Here is a 9,031-nt window from a genome sequence, read left to right as displayed (position 1 = left end):
GGGAGGAGGCGGAAATCCTCAATAAATAAATAAATTAAAAAAAAGAATAACCTGAAAGAAAAAAAAAAGAAAACCAAACATTAGTACAATTTACTGTCCTTAAATTGAAAATAAAAAACCAAACATAGTTCTCAGATTAAAAAAAAAGAAGAAGAAGGAAGGGTCTATTTGGGGTTTACAGTTCTAGAGGAATAAGAGCCCATCACCATCAAGACAATAAAGCATGGCAGCAAGCATCAGGCATAGTGGCAGGAACAGCTTGAGAAACAGAAGCAACAGACAGAAACAGAGGGCACAAGGCTTTTGAAACATCAAAGCCTTCCCAAAGTAACATACTCCTTTTGTCAAAGCCACAGTTAAGTCATTCCTAATAGGATCAATCACCATATTGGGGATCAAATATTCAGATGTCTGAGCATATGAGGGACATCTCATTCAAACCACCATGTCTTGCATCTTTAGTTAGGAAGCAAAGAGCAATAAATGCTGGTGCACAGCTTACTTTTCCATTTACGGAGCACAGGACAACATCCTACAGTATGGTGTTACTTGCCACTTTGGTGGGCTTCATTTCATGTTCACCAAGAGATGTGTTCCATAGCTTCAGTAGCTATTCTTGTTTTGTTTTGTTATTTGGTTTTTGAGACAGGGTTTCTCTGTAGTTTGGGAGCCTGTCCTGGAACTAGCTCTTGTAGACCAGGCTGGCCTTGAACTCATAGAGATTTGCCCGCCTTTGTCCCTGAGTGCTGGGATTAAAGGTGTGCACCACCACTGCCCAGCTAGTAGCTATTCTTAATCCCCATGAACTTTACTATGATGATTTACTGCCACAATATTCTATCTTGATGTGGGAGGTCCTTCGGTCTATATGTTGTTTTTATTGGGTAATGTAAAGAACTGGCTTGGCCTATAGCATGGAAGGAGGAAGGTGGAGTCAGAGAGAAGCCATGGAGTTGCCAGAGTCAGATGCTGGGAACTTTAGCCAGTAAACCACTGTAACATGGAGATACACAGAATGATAGAAATGGGTTAAATTACTATGTAAGAGTTATCCAATAAGAAGCTAGAGCTAATGGGCCAAGCAGTGATTTAACTAATACAGTTTCTGTGTGATTATTTTGGGTCTAAGCTAGCTGGAGGGCTGGAAACTAACAAGCAGCCTCCTCTAACACTATTCTGGAGCAAGCTCTTGTAGACCAGGCTGGCCTCACACTCACAGAGATCCATCCACCTTCCTCTGCCTCCCACGTGCTGGGATTAAAGGCATGTGCCACCAGCACTCTGCCACAATACTCTTCATATTAAATTTAAACATAAGCAAATTTTATTGTATCAAGAATCAGTAAACTGGCCAGGTATAGTGGCACATGCCTTTGATCCCAGCTCTTGGGAAGCAGAGGCAGGCAAATCCCTGTGAGTTTGAGGATAGTCTTGTCTACATAATGAGTTCCAGGACAGCCAGGACTGTTATACAAAAAACAAACCAAACAAAACAAAACAAAAACTTGTCTGGAAACTCGTCCCTGAGAAAAAAATCAGCAAACCTTTCCTACACAGGTCCAGTAAACATGGTCCATATAGGCTAGCTCATTAGTAATTCATTTCAGGTGTTTCTAAGTGAAAGCACTAAAAGACACCACAAAAAAATGAAAGGGTATTATTCCTGTAAAACTATTCACAAAAAAAGTTGGCAGTTGATATTCAACTTGTGCACTATAATGTTCTGAATCCTGATATAAAACAAACAAAAAATAAAAATATTTTATTCATTGTTGGCTTAAAAGTAAATTAATGAATATTTTATAAGACATATTCATTTAATGAAAAAAAATTTCTACCATGTTCCTTATACAGGCAAAATCTTAGTAAAACTGCAAAACCAATTAAGAGACATTATATTACCATTAAAATAATTATGAAAATCAATATATACTTGCATGTAGATCATATAATTAAGAAAAATAAACAAGGTATTAAATAATACACAATATGGTTTTCCATGTAGTAGTGCATATACACACACATATACACACCTCTTTGAAAATTACGTAAGTAGTACTGTTTAAAGTTTTTAAGTTCCATTACTATCTGACCTTGATGAATGAACTAAACCTATACTTGCATTGGAATCTAGCCTGAATACAAGCTACCCTTTGAAGATTTTTTTCATCTTGTTGTTCAGCCTAACATAGTCAAAGGCAAGAATTTTGTGAGCATCTCATTGTAAGTGTGAATCAAAATACTGCAATGTACATGGTCAAGAGGACTTTAACAGAAAATAGTTTTGATTTGTTAACCTCAAATCTTTGAGCATAATAATATTGTTGATCTATTTATTTTCCCTCGGCTTGGCCCTTAGGAGGCAATGAACTTATATGAAGGCTTAAAGGCTGACAAGTCATGCTAAAGATAGAGCTCAAGATAGATGCTTTCAGCTGAGAGTTTCAGGCAGAGATTTGAACCTACTGTTATAGGTATAAATGTGAGTCAACAGGGCATCCATTGAGGCTCTCGTTTCCCATACCATGAAACTGAACCAAGGTAACATAAACAGTGACTAGAAACATAATATGAAAAAGAAAGGTACCGCAAAGAATGAAAGTCAGCTATGAGCTAGAGCAGAATTTAGAGTCAAAAAGCTCAGAGGCCTCAACATCAAAATTATTTACATAGCACCTGCCTTCTCTGGAATTCAAAGATTACAGAGCTTTTCATAAGCTTATTCTGCTTTTATAAGCATAACACTGGTAGGGAGGACTTTCCAGTCTCCCTCACCCCACCGGCATTTTTCATAGGTTAAATTGATGCCTCTTTCTCTAGTTTTACTCTTCCACTACATAACTAAATAAATATGATCCAACCTTTAGGAAGGCTGTTGTAAATATTCTGAGTTATGAGTACAACTCAAGCTCAGAATGCATCCATAAACTTTAAATGATAAGTTGAAACCCAAGGAAACTGTTCTTGATCACCTTCAGAAAGGAAAATTTAAGGGTAGGTGTTGTAGGAGCCTGTGCGTTCATTCCCAACTGCTCAAACTCAAAATAATCACCCAGAAGTTATATTAATTAAATCACTGCTTGACCCATTAGCTCTAGCTTCTTATTGGTTAACTATTACATCTTAATTTAACCCATTTCTATTATTCTGTGTATCGCTTATCAACAAGGTTCTGGTATGTCTGCTCCCCAGCAATGGCTACATAGCGTATCTGACTCTGCCTTCTTTCTCCAAGCATTCAGTTTAGTTTTTCACGCCCACCTGAGCTCTGCTCTGCACAGGCCAAAAACAGTTTCTTTATTAATCAATGGCATTCACAGCATACAGAGCAGAATCCCACATCATACAGGTGATGGAGATCCTTACAATGGAGGCATGATTAAAAGGGGGTGTAATTGCTTTGAGTTGACCACAGAGAATTTTCCTTCCAAAGACTCTCAATACATAAACCTTATGCCATATGCTAACAAGGTAGGAGAGAGAGATTGTAATCTTGGGTGGTTGATATCATTTTTTGGTATACATATAACAAGTAGTATATTTCCTCATGTTTGGTGATAAGATATGGACAATATAGATCATATTTTGAGAGGTAAAATAAAATTAGAAATACCAGAGTTAAAGTAAAACACTCCATTTTGAGAGAACAGAATCTCTGACCTGGGTGGGAAATTTAACATTGAGGTTGGATCAGGTCATTCATTTGGCCAAGAGGACACCTATAGGAAGATGTGCTCACCTTTAGCCATACTAAATAGATAAGTAGAATAATTACTCATTTAATGATGTACTGTACTTTTTCTGTCCCAGAATTCCTATCCCCCTGTGTAGTAGTTTACAAACAATAACCAAGTAGGGTCATAAGTCTCCCCATGTTTTTTAATTATTAAGAAAAGCTAATCATTCTTTCTTCTCTCTCTTCTCTAAGCAATGTTTCCTTAACACCCCCCCAATGGGGTCTCTTTATTCTTTCCCTAATGCCTTCATCCCTGTTGGTGGAGACTATTCATTCCCAGCTGCCCAGGTTCGAAATAATCACACAGAAATTGTATTAACTAAAACAGTGTTTGGCCAATCACTTAAGCGTATTGCTAACTAGCTCTTATACCTTAAATTAACCCTTTTCTATTATTATATATTTGATCATTTTATTTAAGGTCCTAGCAATCTGTCTCCCTCACTCTGCCTACTTTCTCTCAACATTCAGCTTAGCTTTTCTGCCTAGCTCTATTACACCCAGCTATAGGATCAAAGCAGCTTTACTCATTAACAAAACACATTCACATCATTCAGAGGAATCCCACATCAAGTCCGCACCATGTGGCTGCTTATCTGCAATGTCTCTGACCTCCACACCAACAGAAATGGCATGACCTTTGTTCCTTCTCTCTACCTTTCTTCTGTATGGGCAGCTCCTGGAGTTTTACAGCTTGCCTGCCCTGGCAATTTTCTTTTGAACTCTAATTGTTCTTTATTTTCCTTTTGGGTCTATTATTAAATTATTTTGTTAGTGAAACTATGACTCCCAACATGGGACCCCAATTTTCCCAGTATCTTCATAAAAAATCTGATATTTATCCAAACAAGAATGATAATTATTTTCTATCTCTATATTGCTGCAATTATTGTGTTTTTTAAACTTCATTCTTTGTAATTTTGGGGTATTTTTAAACTATTATAAGCATGTGTCATTTTGTTCACAAAGTGAAACTGTAATCTAATTAAAAAATAATTTTCCTTGACAATACTATACAAAGAACTATTGTATCTTTCTTTTTTGATTCTCTAATATGCTCAACATCAAGACATCTTTTCAAATAGTAATTCTGTGTTTACCACTCCACTGAAATTAAGATAGAGTATTGTCACCACAAAATCCAGTCTTCATTTATTCTGACAAATTTTCTCATCATTCAACACAGTACAACTGCATCTTAGTTATGAAAATGTGTCTCCTGGTCATTCATTCTCCTGTTTCCTCCTATATTTTGCCTATACATTAGCTGTCTCTTTGATTGGCTTTATTTCCTATGCTGTCTGTGAAAAATAATTCTCAGTTCAATTATTTGCTCCTCGCTATATTTCTACAACAGATTGAAGCTTGTTGAAGGAATATCCAGGCTGTGTTCACCATTCAATGTCTTCTGTGACCTTGAACCACACCCGTGCAACTGCCATTTCCACTGAGATAGCTTGACACCATCTCAAACCTAACATGTCTTAAACCGTATCTATTGTTTCAAGACAGTTTTCCCACTAGACCATTCTCTTTCTGCCCACAGAACTAGGACACACTTTCATTGCTCTTGCAGTAAACAAAAACAAAGGAAAGGCAAAATGAGGACTTTCGGTACAATTCAAAGATCAAAACAGAAACGACAAGAAGTCTGAATACAAGAACACTTATTTTTTTTTCAGTGCTTATTTCATAAAAGCAATCAGACAAAATATCATAAAAGTCAATTTAAGTGTAGTTACAAAAGTAAATTTAGCTCCAATTTTGCAGTCAGTCTGTCCCTGGAGAGAAATGTGTTCATTATTAATATTAATACTTTATCTTGTAAGTCATTTGGATTATGAAACATAAGGAGTATAATTCTGTTTGTCATCCCTCACAGTCACTCTTTCACCAGCTCCTGTCAAGTCTCTCATTGTCTATTACTTTTTTATGTTTAAACTCCCACAAGATTTCTAATTCAGGTTCTGTTTATACTGCTAAGATTTTACAACATTCAAGCACTTAACTGATGCAATAGGCTTCCACTGTCTTCCATATTCTATTCTGTTTTCAATAGACTGAACAGTCTTAAAAATTTGGCACTTGAGGCCTACAAGATAGAGTCCATAAACCTGAAGGTTCAAGGCCTATAAACACCGAACAAATATAGCCTTTCAAATCTACTTCACCTCTGCATTTCTTCACAAACTATTTTTGAACAACTCGATAGCACTGTGTATGAAGGGAATGAGTATTGAGCATGGAGGAAAAACAAAACAAAACCTAGGATGAAGTTTGGGGTAAAAAAATTTGGCATCTTTTGTTCAAGGCATTAATGTCAGGCTCAACAGAATGCGCTTAGGAGTGGCTCTGTTTAATTATAGCAAGGAATCAGAGTTTCTGCTGGGGAAGTTCACAGAGGGGAGAAGGAGATATCAAACAAAGAACCCTTCATTACCCTTCGAAACATGGGGTTGGTTACTTATTGCTGAAAACACCACACACTTAGGATACATTATTGAGATGACGAGCTAGGTCTGAATTGAAAGTCTCTTTCCTGTGGTCTAGCATCCATGGTTCTAGAAAATACTACACAAGTTGCCAAGAAAAGAAAACAATTAATGGTTCCTACTCAGCTGCAATATCAGTGAATCATAATTAATTACTAACATGGAAAGACATGTGTAACCATCCAATAAGTGGCACTCACAAGTAGGTGGCGAACAACAGCTATATAAGCAGATATTCAACAGGGCAGTAATCATGCCTGTAATAGAAATTTAGCCAGTTTCCCAGGTCTAGGGAGGATGTGGACCTTAGGAATGAATCTACTATGACCACTTTAGTAGACCAGCATAATTCACTACTACATTCTACATCTTATATTTTTATCCACAGATAAGTGTAGCCACCACCCATCATCAAAGAAGCCTCTCTTTACAGTAAATAGAGATCATCATAGAAAACCACAACTGGACACAATGCAGAGATCAACAGACTGTTGTGATCCCAGTCATAATTAATATATGTACATCATGGTCTTCAACCTATGGCTTAGGGAACATCTCAGAAGAGGGAAGTGGGAAGACTATAAACATAAAAATACCAGGAAGTCTACTGTAAAAGTTCCTTCTAGAAATAACTGCATAAATAAGAGCAGAACTATAACAATATCAACAGAGATGCTAATATGGAAGGGGAAATTTTATGAAGTCCCATCCTCAGAAGAGCTAGGAAGAAGATAATTAGCCTCTCTTAGGGATGAACTTCATATTGACTGTCCAGTACAACATGGTTAGCCCTGAAACTAAATACATACAAACAACAAAAACAGATTCAGCAGGTTGTAGCAATATATATTTGTACATATATATATGCATACATATATAGGAAATAATCAAAGAAAAAGTGATTATCAACCTGAGATTAAGGACACATTAGAAAGGTTGGAAAGAGGATAGCTGAGAGGGACTGGACAGAGGAAAGGTAGAAATTGATGTAATTCTATTCCTATTAAAAACAAATTTTAAAAAAGAAAAAATCTGAAGTGTTTCCAGAGGCAATGAGAAAACTGGGAAGCAAATATTTAAGTGGTCACAAATCTTACAATCAATTTTTTAGTGAAGAAAGCAAATAAGTATATCATAGATGGTGACGAAGATAGTGTGCAGGAAACGTTTTCCAATATATTTAAAACCTAAAATATTGCAGTGTGCCTCGGTTCTGGCAGAAATGATTCAAAGGAGGAGAAACTGATGTAAGGGAAATATGGTGTAACTGAAAGGGCAAGATACTGAGCTAGATGAAAGAGATAGGGACTGGCTGCCCATTGACACAAAGTGTGCCACATTATCAATTGCAAAAGAGAGGCTTGAAGGTTTCACAGACAAAAGTTAGAGTAATCTCCTTTTCTTCCCGCTTTCTCAGTGAGATACATGACTGGGAATAAGGAGATAAGGTAGGTGGGTGGGCAATTTTTATGGAGAGAAAAAAAATGAGGTCTGAGAGGGTATAAAAGTGAACTTGCTCTACAGAAACAGCTAGAATTCCACAGAGCATGGAGATCTAATTTGCATTAATTTAAAGTAAAATTTACTTTAATTTAAACTGAAACCAGGGTGGGTGCCTGATGGTCTGATTTTCTTCTGCTATGAATAGGGGGTAATTAATGCATGGAGGAAGAGTCCTCAACATTAAGATTTTTGATCACGAGATCAATTTGTCATATTTTCTTCTAGAAAAGCCATGATATGTAAATGAAATATTGCTTCCTTAGGAGTGTGTGTGTGTTTGTGTGTGTGTGTGTGTGTGTGTGTGTGTGTGTGTACAGTAAGCAGTAATTCTTGTGGGAAGAAACTGAAAAGCTTTCAACAGGAAGCCATTGGAAGCAGCATATATTTACTCCTCTAAATGTTGCAAAATGTCCATATGCTCATGCTGCACAAACCCTCATGGTGCCTTGTAATCAGGCCAGTGGACCATATTGTTATGCACAGTCTAACCTCTTTCATTCTTGGCCTCTAACATAGGACAGCAGGCCTATAGAGCTAGACCTAATTAGCACCCTGTTCTTGCCTTATGCTTAGCATGCCTGAAGGAAGCATTTTTTCTGGCTTATCATAAACCATAATAATTCTCTCTGCTCTCTGATTTCAGTCATTTATCAATCATGATTCTTGTAGACACTCTGAGAAGCAAGGAAAAATGCATGCATGTATACAATCATGTACACACATTCCTATGTTCATACATTGTGTAGGTTTTTAGTACACATGTGTTTGTGGTCACAGTGTAATGAAGAGTGGGAAAAACTGAGGGGAGCAAAGTCAGGCACCTGGCGGTGGTTATTCTTGATGACTCAGAGGAGCATGGGGTTCTAAGCTGAAATTCTCAAATTAAGTCTAGTAAACTACAGGCTCTGTCACAAAGCCAGTGCCCTGGACAAGGTACTTCCTTACCTTACCTAAAACACTGTTACCTGAATTGTAAAAGAAGAAGAAGAATGGTAATTAATTTAAGAAGCTTTGGGGAGAATTAAGTGAGCTATCTGTAATTCTAGTATGGGGCATAATTTGATCTCTTTAGATTCCATTGTCAGTAAAATTGACCTCTGTGTACATTAGTTTTGAATTTTTTCCCTCTCACCATAGTCTACATTTCTTGGAATTTTGACAGTAACATAAACTCCCACGTAACAATTACCAAACTTCAACATTTATCAAAATTCTTATACTTTATCTATTCACTTATTTTTCCACAACTAGATTTTTAAGATTTCATTTTTTTTAACTTTTATGTGTATGAATGTTTTAC

This window comes from Microtus ochrogaster, chromosome X, assembly GCF_000317375.1.
Source record: "Microtus ochrogaster isolate Prairie Vole_2 chromosome X, MicOch1.0, whole genome shotgun sequence".
NCBI lineage: Eukaryota > Metazoa > Chordata > Mammalia > Rodentia > Cricetidae > Microtus > Microtus ochrogaster.
Note: the sequence above shows the minus strand (reverse complement) of the source record.